The following is a 16,402-nucleotide window of genomic DNA, read 5'->3' as shown; positions in this document are numbered from 1 at the left end:
ACCTCTGAAAAGACAGATGGTCTTGGGCACAGAACAATGGATCATCATAGACTTAATAATAATATAGACAGTGATTTTAACTGATGCTTTTTTTTTCATATCTAGCTTTTCTCTAATGCCTGTGAACACAGACTTTGTTGCCTGATGAACAACTATCAAGTTGGTGAATGCTCCTTTTTTGTCTTTCTTATTAGTTTTTTGAAAATTTCATACAATACATTTTGAATACATTCAACCCAATTCCTTCCAGATCCACCTCCTTTCCTACCCAGTCACCTTGGTGCTCTCATTGTTGCTAATATCCATCGAATTCAATCTGTGTCGTCCATATACTTTTCAGCATGTGGCCATTCACTGGAGCGTGTGAGACCACAGAATTAGTTTACTTTCAACTGGTAAAAGCAACAATGAGCCAAGGGCTATATTACCACGGACTCTGGATGACAATTTAGCTCAGGGATTGCAAGTTTTCTTCTAAAAGGCCAAATAGATATTTTAGGCTTTGCAGGCCACACAGGGTCTCTGTTGCACATTCTTCTTTTCTGTTTAAATAACATTAAATAATAAAAAGTATTATTTGCTTGCAAAACTTACAAAATACGTTGCAGGCTAGATTTAGCCTCCAGGTTTCAAATTTAGCTCACAGAGACTTGGACCATCTCAACAGTCTTTGAAATATCATGCTGCCCCATTATTTTGATAATTATAGAATTACAGGGTCTTGGGAGAAAGTGGCATATACCATGGATATCTTGATAAGACTCTCTGCACTCAAAGATGGAAGATAAATCCTGTGAAAGTTCAGTGACCTGCCCATGACATACAGCCAATTTTCTGAAAGTTGTTTTTAATCCTGGATGTCAGAAACAGAGAAAGTCCCATCAGGAAATTAGCCACAGGCTTTGGGACAGATGAACAGTAACTGTGTCTTTGCTTAGTTGTCCTCCAATCCTTCCCATCAAGGGCCTTTGGAACTGAGCAAGGGCTAAGGCTGCAAAAGAGTCAAAAGGATCAGCTGCAAACGGAAGGAAGATTGCAAAGATTGCAGTGGCTAGGAACCAGGGCTTTGAAAAATTAGGTCTTTGCAATATTGATTTTGAGTCTCTTCACCAGCAAGCCATTTTTGATTAGGAGTATTATCTGACACAGACAGAAACCAGTCAAACTTCAACTTTAATATTATACCCCATTCCAAAGAAAAAGCTCTGCCCATAGGTAATATAAAAATGATTTCATACCATGGAAATTTAAGCAAAATATTCAGCTAGTTTGTTGAAAACTATGTAATTGTGCAAGCAAAGATGACTTATAGTCTTTATCCATTTTAAGAACATTTTAAATTGGTTTGCATATAATAAAAATTTAGCCTTTCATCAATACTTACATAAATAAACTTCAGCCTCCCTGGAATATAAGTTATCAAGTGGCAATCAAGTTGTGGTTTACTATTTCGTGTAATATGCTTTCTCTCTCTGAACTAATAAAAGCTACAACTGCATCCTCTATTATAAAAACCATGACAAAAACTAGGCAGCATTTTCCTTATTTTAGAAAGACAAAGCTCAACAATAAACAACATGTTAGGAATTTGACCTAAACAGTGAGAGATCTGACTTTCCTTTGCTGTGTTGGCTTGACCCCATCTATAAATACTGTCTGTAGTTGTAAGTACTTGAATTTCTCTCTCTGATTTCACGACCTTTAGCAGAAACATTTACTGTGTGGTTGTATGAATTTACCAAATGATTTTTCTCCCTCAAGTATTTTATGCTGTGCTTGTTTTTAAAAGTATCTTTATTGAATTTTTAAGGATTTCAAATGCATTTTTATTATATTCAGACACCCTCCTCTCTCTGCACCCCACCTTAGCTAAGTTCCTCACTAGCTTGGTACCCAATATTTCTTTCAAGCCGAAATCCCAGCTTGCAAGTCCCTGCTCTCAGAATCAATGCCAGGCTGCCCTTTACAGCCCCTGGATAAGTGTGAACACCTAAGGCTAGCCTACCATCTGTGGGGTAGCAACCTATGAGTTTGACTGCTGCAAAAGGTTCTCTTCTCTATAGGAGAGATTTTAATTACCTCAGTCAGTTTGATGCTATGCATTGAAATCTAGACTAGGGAGAACAGAAATTACTGTGGTAGGAATTAGTGGTAGGAGGAGAAAAGGGACCCTCTAAGTAGAAGCACAGACAATGAAATCCATTGGGAAGTATATATGAACCAAAGGGAAAGATTCAGAAGAGAGTACAACAGGAATCATGGATGACTTGGCCCTCCATTCATAGTGTTCAGTAGAGGGTGGGAAGGACTCCAGCAATAGCAATGTCAGGAGCTTCTCTAGAGAGAATGGACCTACTGCATTGACCAAAAGCCATGAGTTCCGAGTACTCAATTGTTTGGTGTACCTCTGCTCATTATAACGAACACCTAAAATGTTTGCAGTTTCTTACTTTTTAGAACTATGTTTTCCTTTAAATGTGCAAATAAGGAGAGTTGGCACTTTCATCCCATTTGATTTTAGAGAGCATAGTGGTTTTTTTGCATTCTAATCCTAAATTCACTCAACACAATTCTTTCACGTCGCTACACAAAGTACAAACACAACCTTATCTAAAATGCTACAAAATTATGAAACTCAAAGCAAATTTATAGTACTGACTGCAGAATAAAAGAAAGAAAAAGCAATATATGCCTTGCCAGCAATTTAACCTGAAGACCACCATGAATGGGGGGTGAAATGGGGGTTGGGGAGGCCACGGGATGACCCTGTAGAACTGGCTCACCAACTTCAGAGAGTTAGACAGGCATGGAGACATGGAGAGACAAACATTTACCTGGTGGAGGGACCTTCCAAGGTGTTTAACCCTAGACGTTGAAGAGGACTCAGCAGGGACCACGGCCAACCCTCACAGAACAGCAGTTTGGTCCCCTTCCTGCAGATGTGACACAGCAACAGGTTACCTGACTGTTCCTAGGCTGCCATAGGGAGGCTTGCCTGTTCCAAACAGACTCTCAGGGAAGGGTGAACTGGGAGGGGTGAACTTTCTAGCCAGAAAACTACAGGGCACCTTTATGGGTATAGCCCTAAACCAATAGCTCTGCAGCAAGAATCCTCTTGCAGAAGAAATGTCTCAACTGCTGCATTCAAATCCTGCTGGTTACGGGATCCTTCCTTACTGATCCTCCTTCAGCTAGAGAAGTGATGAACTGAGCCAGGAGAACCTAAGTTACAGGGTGAGCTTTAATGGCTCTGCTTATCTGAAGGAATTGGAGCTGGAGGGGCTCCTGTGGTGGAGCCTGACCTTCTGGCACAGGGAATCTACGCCTTGGGGAGCAACATCTCCTCCTCACATGTAGCAGGTGACCTGTGCCTCATGGGAGGTAGTAGCAGCATTCTCTTGGGAGGATTGGGTAGCAGCGGGGACGGCCGAGGCCAGAAGGCTAGCACAGCAGTAGCAGTGATGTCCTGGCTATCAACTTGTCCTCCATCCATGTGTTTCGAGGAGCTTTCTTTTCGGCTTCATCTAGATTCTCAAATTCCACGGAAGCATAGCCTTTGAATAGATGAGGGTGAATACTTTTAACAGTTTGTCAATAATTTAAATTTTCCCATAGGTGGAAAATATCTCCATGGTGTGACCCCTAGTCACATTCCCTGTGAGCCTCCCAATGTGCCCTTTGGTGGGTTTAGGGGAAGGGCTCTACTTTTTCCTTTCCTTTTCACCTCTTAGGCGACTTGGATTTCAAGCAGAGGTACCTCGTGTTGCCGAACAGTGTGGAGAAGGGCTCAGAGAGGGAGAGGGAGAGCCACAGGAATTACTAGACCTGCAGCTGCGGGATGTGCTAGAGCTTCCTGAAGAGGAGCTGGGGAAGCTCCTGGGGTCTGTGCCGGTGCTGGAGCCAGGAGCTGGAGGCTGAGCTGGACTGAGACCTGGAGCTGCTGCCTTCCCTTAGAGTACTGTGCCTCTTCTGAGTCTTATCCCTGCCAAGGTCCTTCTCACGTAACTCCTTCGTAGCCCCTTTATCTTTTGTTTCTTTGTTTTGTTTTTTGACAGGGTTTCCTATCCCTAGCCAACCTGGAACTCACTACGTAGAACAAACAGGCTGGCCTTCAATAATTTAAATTTTCCCATAGGTGGAAAATATCTCCATGGTGTGACCCTTAGTCACATTCCCCGTGAGCCTCCCAATGTGCCCTTTGGTGGGTTTAGGGGAAGGGCTCTACTTTTTCCTTTCCTTTTCACCTCTTAGGCGACTTGGATTTCAAGCAGAGGTACCTCGTGTTGCCGAACAGTGTGGAGAAGGGCTCAGAGAGGGAGAGGGAGAGCCACAGGAATTACTAGACCTGCAGCTGCGGGATGTGCTAGAGCTTCCTTAAGAGGAGCTGGGGAAGCTCCTGGGGTCTGTGCTGGTGCTGGAGCCAGGAGCTGGAGGCTGAGCTGGACTGAGACCTGGAGCTGCTGCCTTCCCTTAGAGTACTGTGCCTCTTCTGAGTCTTATCCTTGCCAAGGTCCTTCTCACGTAACTCCTTAGTAGCCCCTTTATCTTTTGTTTCTTTGTTTTGTTTTTTTGACAGGGTTTCCTATCCCTAGCCAACCTGGAACTCACTACGTAGAACAAACAGGCTGGCCTTGATCTCTTGGAGATCTGCCTGCTTCTGCCTCCCAAGTGGTGGGATTAAAGATGTATGCCACCATGCCAGCAGAGTCTTTAGGATGATCTTTGGACTTCAGAACTGTCCCTGTGTTGGTGGAAGGACCCCTATGCTGGACTTATGTCGCACCTGCCTCAGCATCTGAGAAGAGCTGGAGAAGGTGGCCGCCACCAAAAGATGCCTCGCTTTGTTGCAAGTTGCAATAGATTAGGGATTGTTTCTTGGACTCAAGTTAGAAGTCTCGAGAGTTCAGATAAGTGAGCCCTCCGTTGCTGCTTTGAACACCTCAGAAGGGGAAAATGGATTTATCAGGAGTGAAAAAGAACTTGCTAGGAGTATTCTTTTCAATTACCTTGGATGCTTATGCATTCCACCTACATCCCTCAGTTTGGAGAATTCTTGCAGGCAATCATCTTCTGGTTCCAACTCCATGACTGGCTTCTCCAGATTGTTGTTGCCAAGTTATTGACTCAGAAGAGGAGAAACAAAATGACCCACTGCTAGTTAAGCTTCAGCAATTGTACCTTATAAGCCATTTTAAGCCACAGATATGTGCTGAGTAGAGAAAGGGATGATGGTAGAGGAAGAGTAAGCAAGCAAGGAACAGGACTTTCCACAAAGTCTACAGTAGCTCTTCAAAGAGCTCACTGAAATGGGGAGTGTTATCTTTTACACATGAAGTGTCTTCTATGGGCTCATGTGTGAAGGCCTAGGTCTCTAGCTAGTGACACTATTCTGGGAGGTTCTAGAACCCTTAGAAGGCATGGAGAAAGAGGACTGGGAACAGGTTCTAAGCAGGGTTGTCCCTACGCTGGCTTGTCTTTGTCCTGACTTCCTGTTCTTCAGGAGGTAAAGAAGTTTCTCTATCACATGTGCTCATCACCATGATGCTCTCCAAGTACATGAGCCAAGCAACCATGGACTGAACTCTAAGAAAGTATGAGTGAAGTAAAGCTTTTCCCTTTTAACTTGTTCTCTCAGGTGTTTTGGTCACTGCCATGCAAAAGTAACTAATAAAGGGAGTATTATGTATTGAATGTTTCCTTCTGTCCAAAGCTCAGGTGATGGAACTTTAGTGAGGTCTTTGGTAATTGGGTCATGAGAGTGGATGAATAGAATTCCTGTCCAAGAAGACACTTGGAGAAATGATGGCTCTCTCTTTGCCACATGAGGTTATAGCTGGAAAACAGCTTTTTCCAAAGCAAAAACTGGGCCCTCCCCAGACATGCTGTCAAGTGGTACCTTGATCTTGGACTGTGAGAAAATACTGTTTGCTGTTTGGGTCACTCAGTTCACAGTATTCTTCTGGATTGTTCTGAGCTATCTAAGATATGGTAATGGAGCACAGCAGAGGTGCAGAAGTGCAGAGAGGATATTCCTGGATCTGCCAATAGGACTCAAGAAGTTTCCTTGAATCCCTGCTTGGAGTCCAGTTCCTTTCAATGCTTCCTCTCTAATCCACTATACTTAGCCCCAGTTCAAAGCCCACCTGCAAGGAACATAATTATCTCCAGAGAATTAAGACCAAGAATGAAGATAACCTTTTCCATCATTGTAGGGAGAACTCTTTGCCTCCCATTTCTGTTGTGGACCTCTCACTCTAGAATCATTTAACTTTTTTCTTTTAGCCATTACAAAACCCTTAAAAAAAAGACACACGATCCAAGTAAACATCCATTAGGAAAACTTGATAAAATATTCACAACTTGGAAATAAATGGTGCTCTCCTGCCTTCTATTTCTACTCAGTGGTGAGCCCCATCTATCAAGGTTTTATACACAGTGAGGGCTACAGGCATCTAGAAACTGGGGATACAAAACTATAAAATAATAACCATCTCAAGTATTCTATTCTTTATGGAAAGCATAAAATGAGTCATCCATTTGCTTTTATTATAATGTTCATGAAACAGAAATTCTGTACTATAAATGGTTACCTCATTTTAAACGAAATAAAATGGTGGTCTTTTCACATCAATGAATTGATGAATTTTCTGTAGGTTTCAAATGGTTCTATTTACTCATAAGTGTTTTTTTTTGTAAGAAAACATTTCTGATCTAGCTACACTGATGTCTCAACTTTTACCCCAGAGAACTCAGCGGTACATTCTCTTTGAGAAGCTTAATATTCTATTACCAAAAAAAATTGTTCATTTGCCAAACTGAACAAACCAGTGTATATATAAAGTTACCCTGAAATTTCAAAAAGTCAGTGATTACACACTGTGTACACATATTCACCTATTTATGTAAGACAGGATGACGTTTTTGAAATAACTCAGATGAATTTTCCTTCTTGCGGCAATTCAAAGTTTTCTCTGTATATGCTCTGACTTTACAGCACCAAGAAAAGCAAGCATAATTGCTACTGGAGAAAGAAAAGGTATAGGAAAAGGTGTGGCATAGGAAAGACTTGGGAACTAGGATAGTGAAGCAGAAAGCTGGAAGGGAAGAATGGCAGAAATGAGAAAGGGAAAAGTTAAGAAAACGAATATGGTTGTCTTTGTTTTCTTTTAGAAGTTGAGAGTAAATCATCAGTAGGAACCTTGGGATCCATTTTGAAGAATTCCAAACAGGAAAATGCTCATGCTTCCACACTCAGTTTGATGTAGCTTCTTAGAAGGTATCAGTGGACAAAGCCTTATGGATGGATGTGTTATGTGGGGGCCCAAAGTTCCTGCCTGTTTTGTGGAGAAAGCAGAAGTCCTGAGCAACCATGGATCAGATGAGGCATTATGGCTGAGTAAGCCCCATCAAAGCAGGAGATCCAAAGCAGTGGTTGTGAATGATTCAAACTGGATCTGTCTTGATAAAAAAATAATGAAATACAAAATTCCCTAGAAAATTGGGAGTTTTTTTTTTTAGCATCTTTGTATTGTCACATGAAAAAAAAGAAATTTGTATTCTTAGCAAAAGCCTGTGACCCAGTGAAGAGTACAGGTGGAAAAACTAAGGTAATCATGCATGTGATACAGTGAACGTGCCCAGTGATAGGGGACAACAGAAGGGAACTAATGATCTCAGAACATGTGATGCAGAAATTTCCACTCTATGGATGAGATTGCCACTGGGTAGGCTTCAATTGCGCCTATAATGGACATTTATATTCCCTGAAATGCTTATGTATCAAATGCTACCGATTTCGTTAAGATTATTTATGATCCTTCCAGTTAGATTTCTTTTTTCCTGCCTTTTAGGTTTCACAGCCCTTGCTATTGCTTCATTGATACATAATATCCCATCTGACTTTGAACCTATTTGTGTACTTGTTTACTTGTCTTGACCTCTTAATTAAGTTATGTGCTTATCCCCATATTCCCATGTCCTTGGATCTTCTGTGTCTTAGATAGTTAGTAAATATTAATATGAGAATAAATGTAATAGTAAATAAACACCAGAACATTCAGGAAAATCAATTCTTAACCTACTCAACTATGGAAACAAATTTGTGTCTTCTTCATCTTTTTAATCCCATTGCTAAGTACCATCCATGACAGCTGGTAGTTACCTAAGTGAATACTTGCTAGAATTGAGTGAAAGACATTGGAAAGAGAGCAGTAAAGAAAAGGTGGGATTTAAAAAAAAATGGTTAACATAGAATTTTGGCTACAGACTCTGGCAAAGCCTCTTGTCATGTGGCACCAACTTCAGTTGATGTCTATATAAAACTGTCATCTCTCACATGACTGGACAATGTATCTGTGAGAAATTACAGGTTTTGGATAATGGTAAAATAGGTGACCTAGAACACATAACTTAGAAGATTTCATGAAGAAACTGATCTTTCGCCTTCCCTGTCTATCATTTTCAGTATCGGCAAGAGTATCATTGAGTGGAAAAGCAGCACAAGATGAATGCTTTACATTGTCTCAGAGGTTTCTCACCTCCACTCTCTGATGTAGGCACTGTTTCCCGCATCTTACAGATGAAGAAATCAGGCACTCATCCATCGTAAGGCATCTGTAAAATGTCAGACGGGCCTTGAATTAGAGCCCCCCAAATAAGGCCCCAGCTTGCCTGATTCTGCAGTGCAATTTTTGCTTTGATGAACCAATGAAGTCCTGCTGGGGAGGAGTTTCAGGTTTGGTGGGAGTTTAGCTGAGAGAAGAAGGTAGGCTCAACAGAAGGCTCGTAATTTGACAAAATTATTAGATGTACAGAAATTTCAGAAAATAAAGCAAAAGAATATATTTCCATAGGAAATTCAATAAAATGTTCAAAATGATAGACTTCTGCAAAAAACTGACTGGTCCCATCAATATCTCTGACTACTATAAACATTTCCTGAAATGTGTTTCTCCTCAATTTTATGCCATTAGTGATATAATTATGTAATAAAAAGGGATAGGAATGAGAACATGAGGAATAATATTTAATTTAGATGTGTTCATTTTGGTGACTTTTTTGAGAAAGCCAAAGCTTTACACTTGTTGAAGTGAAGGAACATAATGCTATTCCTTCTGAACTCTCCTTTCTCTGAACAGATTTGTCTCTGCCCAGTGATTGTCTACAACTTTCCCATTTGTGAGTCTATTCCTTTTCTGGCATTTACTAAATATAATCACATAAGTTATCATACTACAATTTAAAGACACTACTTCCTTTAGGAAAATACAATTTTATGTTGTACTCTGAAAATGACATGGCTGTTGCATGCATGAACTCACAGCAGGTACAGTTAACTGTGCAAGACCTGCACAAGATCAACCTAGTTAACAGGAAAATACAATTTTATGTTGTACTCTGAAAATGACATGGCTGTTGCATGCGCAGGTACAGTTAACTGTGCAAGACCTGCACAAGATCAACCTAGTTAATGATTCCAGCATGGAGGGGGGAGGGGCTCTGGAGAGTCCACTCTTAGGTATGGAGAGATTGGCAGTTAATGGCTGCTGAGGAAGAGTCACTTTTCTTTGGGGGGGTGGTTACTGGTAGGTTGCCCATGCCCCACTGGATGATACCATGGCCATGTGCAGATAAACAGCATTAATTGAACTCAGTGAATTCTCAAACTAAAATAAAAACAAAAGCCATGAAAGAGGGGGCTGGAGAGATGGCCTAGCAGTCAAGAACACTGACTGTACTTGCAGAGGACCTGGGTTAAGTTCCCAGCACCTGCATAGCAGCTATCTATCAACTGTCCTTAACTCCAGTTGCAGGGGATCCAATGGCCTCTACTGGCCTCTACAGGCATTCCATTACATGAGTGAATTTATGTATGTGCAGACAAAGTACTCATACATATAAAAATAAATAAATAAATAGGGGCTGGAGAGATGGCTCAGTGGTTAAGGGCACTGACTGCTCTTGCACAGAACCTGGGTTTGATTCTCAGGACCCACATGGCAGCTACAAACCATCCTTAACTCCAGTTCCAGGAGAATCTGAAGCCCTTTTCATTCACATATATGCAGGCAATACACTCATACACATAAAATTCTTTAAAAAATGCTATTTAATAAATAGATAAACTGTTTAAATAAAAGTGAAGACATGAAGTTGGGAGGGAGATCTTATTAGGGGAGACCTGAGGTTGATATGATTAAGATATATTGTGTAAAGCTAGGCATGATGGCAAATACCTTTAATCCTAGCACTCAGGAGGCAGAGGCAGGTGGATATCTGTGAGACTGAGGCCAGACTGGTCTACATAGCCAGTTCCACAGGGTGTCCCTGTCTCAAAAAGACCAAACAAACAAAAAAAACCCAAAAAACCCCCAAAAGATACGTTGTATACATATGTGAAATTTTTGAGGAATAAATATTCGAATGTAATTTCAGCTAATTCACCAGGAAAAATATTTTATATATGCACTTATTTATGTATTATTCAGTTAAAAATATTCCTCATACAGATTTAAAAAACAGATTTCCTTAGGCAAATGTTCTTAATCTGGAATCATAGATGCTATTCAAGGATATCTGTGAGTTTCTTGCAAAGGTATTATGTACATGAAGCATAGATTTTATCAGTAGAGTATTTAAAGCTCAGGTAGAAAGAGCAGAACATAGTTTTTTTTCTTTTTGGTCTTTTTGAGACAGGGTCTCCCTGTAGCCCTAGCTGTCCTGGAAATCACTATGTAGACCAGGCTGGCCTTGAACTCACACAGAGACCCACCTGCCTCTGCCTCCTAGGTGCTGGGACTAAAGGCATGCGCCACCATGCCTGGCAAAGCAGAACATAGTTTTTATACCATAAAATTTACTTACTGTAGCTGAGCATGGTGGCACATGCCTTTAATTCTGGTACTCTAGAGGCAGAGTCAAGCTGATCTCTGAGATGGAGGTCGGCCTGGTCTACATCGTGAATTGAAGGCCAGCTGGGGCTACAGGGAGACCCTGTCTCAAAAAGACACACACAAAAATAATAACTTACTATGAGATCCTATTGGTATGCATTAAATTTAATTTGGTTTTCTTTGTCCCTTCTGAGAATCTAAGTCAGGTCTGCCCTGATTTAAGTTGCTTTTGCTCCCTGATCTCTGGGGTAGCTTAGAGAGTATTCCAGGGGAGGTTTCTGAGGCATGATGACATTGGGGACATGTCTGACTGGTGATAATGTCTTCTGTGGTTTTCTGAACAGCTGACTTGGCATATGTTCTCCAAGTAGGAGTGAAGAGTGGTGTGATCCCAGTGTAGCCTCAGGCATTCTGAAGTCCTCTTAGGCTCCAGCAGACAGGCCACACTGTTTTATTGGTATGTAACATGACTACAAGTGGACTCTTGGGACTTTCCTACACCACTGGATTTCTTTTCTGACTGATGTCCAGGCCTCCTAGAACCATAGGACCCTCAGTCCCTCAGTCTGACTTGGACAACATGCAGAAGCCAGGGAGTCCTAGAGAAGTTGGATGAGATAACACTAGCATGTGTGCTCCTACTGTGTGTACACTTTCATGTTCTGAGGTCTTCTATTAAGACAAAATTTTCAAAATACAAATGAGAAAACTGGGCACAAAACTTTTACTCTTGAGCTCTCTGTATACAAAGCAGGATCTATTTTCCAACTTTACTCCTTGACTCTGGAGTTTGATGCTGTATACACTGATCTGGGTAAATTATATCCCCTCCCCATTATGCTGAAGCCCTAATTCCCAGTAGCTAAGACTATATGAAAATAGGGCCTTCAAAGAGGTTACTAGGTTAAAGGGAGGCCATTAAGGAGGTCATTTATTTAATATGATAGGTGTCTTTTGAAAGAGAAAATTTAGGTACACAGAGACCCCCAAGAATACATACCCAGAGAAGGATGTTCAGAGATCTATCATCTTAAAGCCAAGGAAAGGTACAAAGTAAATTAAAGAATCAGGCTCTTTGATCTCGGACTTCTATCCTCTGGAACTAGGAGAGGTAAATTTCTGTTATTTAAAGTATTCAGCCTCTGGTATTTTGTTTTAGCATCTCTGGCAAACTAATACAACGTTCTTCTCTGCATTGCAAATTTCTTCTGGTTTCCTTCTAAGAGCACAATATTCTTTTTCTAATTACAGCTCATTTAGAACTCATTCAGAGTAGAATGGACAGAGAGGGAAACACTTCCCTGGGTTCTCTTATGGCTGGCTATATATATGACTACTGACATTTTGAATGTTTTGTTCAGGGGTCTACAGTCTTTGTTTCTTTGGTTCCAGTGGAGATGATTGAAGAAGAGAATCCATTCAGAGCCTGCAGTTCTGGTTCTCAAAAAATAAATACATCACGTATCATCCAACCGTAAATAGACGTGCACATGCTCATGCTCCCGGTGATTCATTTTCTGGAGAATAAGTCTACAGATATATTCAAGTTACCAAATATGTTTATGAGCATAAGAATGTTAATATCTAGCATCCAATTATATCTGAAATATGATTGAATTTCAAATATATGATTTACATGCAATTTTAGAAAAATATTATGTAAAGTGATAGCAGAATGTTTAGCATCAATAAATGTAAAATTATATCGCACTAGCTTGCTTCATTTAAAAAAATCTCTTATTTAATTTGCCATGGGAAAAGAAACTAAAGTAAACTGTCTGTAAAAATCTTAATTCCTTCTCATACTAATCTAGTCTCAAGTCAGGAGATCATAAAATTGTACTGGTTGTTCTTCTGGGACGTATTACACTGGAGTACCAGCATCCTGTGTCACTCCACGCTTAGCTCAGACATGTAGATGTCCTGGCACACGTGAGTACTGCTGCTCCCCGGGCTTTTCCTCACCAGTTTTCTTCACCACTTCCTTGTCCCAGCGTTCAAGAAACAACAAGGATTAGGAGATAATAATATCGGGGCTGCCTCTAGTCCTCCCCTCACTCAGGAAATTCTTTCTCCTACCTTTCCTCCTAGTCTGGCCCACCACTCCTGTTCGTGTGATTGCTGTGACCATCACTGTGGAATGGTCACCTGGCTGCCATCCTTGTCTGTGGTTGACTGAGCGAGGGTTTGGTAACTGGAACAACCATATTATTTGCAATTGATTCATAAATTGTCAATTTCAAGAGTTATTAGTAACCATGAAAAAATGCACATTAAGCAGAAGAGAAAGTGGATGTCTGTGGGGAAATAGAAGAGGGAAAGAGGGAAAGCAGGAAGTCAGTTGTATGGTGGAGAGAAAGGAAGAAAGCCCCAATGGCGCATCTCTGTTTTCATTTTTCTCCAGCCATGAGCTTCAGTCCTGTTCTTGGGTTCCCTGAGACAGCCAACTGCTTTCACAATAATTTAAACCCTATAAGGCATAAAATTAAATGAGGTTTTAACCTTTAAAAAAGATCATTTCATTATTTAGTTTCATACAGAAAAATTGATTTTTAATGCAGTTGACATTAAGATGTTTGCACATGCGTTTCTAATCTCTAAATACCTGATCATTACTAGTCACAGTTGGTTACTTTCTGAGCTCCTTGGCATCTGAGCATGGATATAAAGTCATCAGGTAGATTTCAATGGTAATGTGTTTCACATCTACTAATTATTAAGGAGCAAATTTTTATGCTTTGAAGAATTTTTTAAAAATTTATTTACACACCCACTTCCCAGGTAGCACCCACCCATAGCCCCCCTCCCCCCCACTAGAGCCCTTATACTCTGATATCCCTGCTGCTGTCTGCTGTGTTGTCAGCACCCCCAGCCATTCCCCACTACTTGCCCTTCTGGTGAATCTAGTCAGCCTATCTAGAGGTCTTTGTTTTAGGAGGGTCAGCTGTTCGTCATCTAGCGGTAATCAGTTGTCAATATTCCTTTGGATAAGATTGGGGTCTGCTGTTCAATTTCCCAGTTCTATGCTGGGTTACTATCTGGAAATCCCTTTGGCTACCCTGGCCAACGACTCATATCCTTTTAAGTTAAACACCCATATACACACTGCACAATGAGATGATCTAAATATATGAATAACTGAATTTAATTTGCAATGTTAGCTTTTTACAAACTGAGTGGCAACAAAGACTTGCTTTGCAAAGTATCACTGACATAAATGAACAGATACGGTTAAGGAAAAACCCAGTGCTACACATAGTACAGTATTTTAGAAGATACTTTGAATATTGAAGACTCATAAAGTATAGATGCCCACAGATTGCATCAATCTCACCTGAAATAAAACTCTCTTAGAATAACAAACCCATATATAGAAAGCATGCCAGCCACTTCATTGCAAAGGAGGGGTGAATCCAGCCTTAAAGACCCTGGCTTCATTTTATTACTTTAGATGGCAAGCTAACTCCTGGGAATCACCTTTGACTTTTGGCCTTACAAAGATATTTCAAAAGGAAATGAGAAAATATTTTGTCCTTCCTTGGCAAATGAAGTTATGTTTCAGGGGCACAAGTGTCTGAAAGTTCAAGGTTTGTAAAAGTAGAGGCTGAATGAGTTTAATAAACTGTAGAAGCATCTGAATCTTCCAGGCTTATTCAAGGAAAATGCTGCCAAATAACTAAAAAGTAAATATCAGGCTGATGGAGTCTTTTAAAATGCCATTCTCTCTCTCTCTCTCTCTCTCTCTCTCTCTCTTCCCTCCCCCTCATTTAAATTTCCTGGATTTTATGTATATTATATATATAATATTATGTATGTGACATACTTTCCTGCAATCCTGTAAAAGGGCTTGATCAGCATGATGCACGTCTCCATTTTAATTATACTAGTGTTTATTGGGTATCTAACTTTAGGAATGGGTGTCCAGAGTTAGTAACTCTATTTTACTGCCCTGTATTTCAAAGGAAGCAGCTTACTATTTGTGATTCTATTATAGTCTTTCTCAGAGTTTTCCCAGAGGTTCTCTTCTGTTGGAGACCTCAGTTCATTTAGGGCTCATTCTTTGAAGTTAGAGGGCAGATATATTAATCTTCAGGACCCCATTGCTTTTGTGTTCTTCCACTATGGTTATGCTTTGCAAAAGGCTGAACTATTGCCAGTGGCAGAGCCATGCCACCTTTCCAGCAGATCTGATGAGCAGAAGTATCCATTACTTGCAACTGGGTGTGTTCTAGGTGCACAATCAGCTGCTTCAGGGTGACTCACAAGCTGACAGGGTCTAATGGACAGTGGGTCCTCTTGCATCCACTTCTTCCCGAGTTCCATGAGAACCTGTGATGGGTGAGCAGAGCAGAAATGACTTGCAGAGAAGGGAGAGGAAGGCTGTAGGGAAGAGGGAGACAAGGAGCCAACTGCAGTTTCTGGCCATCAGTGTTTACGATAAAATTCATCCTTTAGCGGTTTGTTGGAACTCAGTATGTTGAGCATTCTCCAAGCTTTAGGAGCAGAGAGGTCAAACGAAATATTTTAAAACAAAAACAAAACCCCTCAAACCACCCAAGCCCTGCCTTCATCACAAAGATGCTAACCTAGTGGCAGTCAAATCCTTGGGAAGTCACACAGGCACTGACAGCTGGGGTGACAGCTGGGGGCAGAGACAGTGTCCCATTTTGTGAAACTGTTAAGCACTGCCTTAACCCAAATTGATCTCACCATCCCGACTTTGCGATTCCAGACGGTCGCACGACAAACGTCACACTTGTGTGCAAATATTCACACTTTATTTAAAATGCCAGTTTAAAGGACTGAAAGGAAGAAAAGGGCCTGGGGTGCCTTTGAGGGCCAGCCGCGGGCACTCTTCACCTCTGAGCAGCGTTGTCAAAACCTCTCCAAGAGAACCGCCAGGTGGCACCTGTAAGGCGCAGATGGGGAAGAGACGTTTGCCGCACCTCCACAGCCGGGACTAACAGGCTACGTGCCTCGCCTCCTGGGCTTATTGGGAGGAAGTGGGGGAATTTTACTCTCTTTCCAGACTGCGTGACTGCACACCCCAATTTCCTGACACCCCAAACACACGAAGGGCGGATTTGTCCCCATGCAACCAGACTGTCAAAGACGTGCCGCACACTGGTTGGAAGCGACTTGGGGACTATCTGTAGGTGGCTGCGGGCTGCTCTCTGTGGTCAGGTCTCCCCAGGTCAAGGAGAGATAGTGACAAAAGAGTGCAGACGGGTCCCAGGACTATGATACACAAGTCCCCTGAGCATGGAACATCGATTCACGTCCGCCCCCGCCCCCCAACACGTAATCCGTAGCTTGGGTACAGTCAGTGGAGACTAGGTTTGGTCACCTTCTCGGACCGTTTGCATTTTTTCCTCTGTGGCTTCTCCTGTCCCTGTCACTTTGTGGGGTCCCGAGCCACCCCTTCCCATCGCATCAGGGATCCCACATCCCAGGGTGGATAGCTATCCCCACCAGCATGGGGTCTAGAAACGAGGTGCCAGTAAACAGAA

The 16,402-nt window shown here is 41.5% G+C and overlaps 1 pseudogene; it reads right to left on the bottom strand.

The window, feature by feature from the left end:
• Positions 1-3,222: 3,222 nt before the first annotated feature.
• LOC103742402 lies at positions 3,223-16,321 on the bottom strand (annotated as a pseudogene).
• Positions 16,322-16,402: the final 81 nt, after the last annotated feature.

This window comes from Nannospalax galili, unplaced genomic scaffold (assembly GCF_000622305.1).
Source record: "Nannospalax galili isolate Female #2095 unplaced genomic scaffold, S.galili_v1.0 scaffold359, whole genome shotgun sequence".
NCBI classification, from domain to species: Eukaryota; Metazoa; Chordata; class Mammalia; order Rodentia; family Spalacidae; genus Nannospalax; species Nannospalax galili.
The sequence above is the reverse complement of the archived record's forward strand: the minus strand, read 5'-3'. Positions and strand labels throughout refer to the sequence as shown.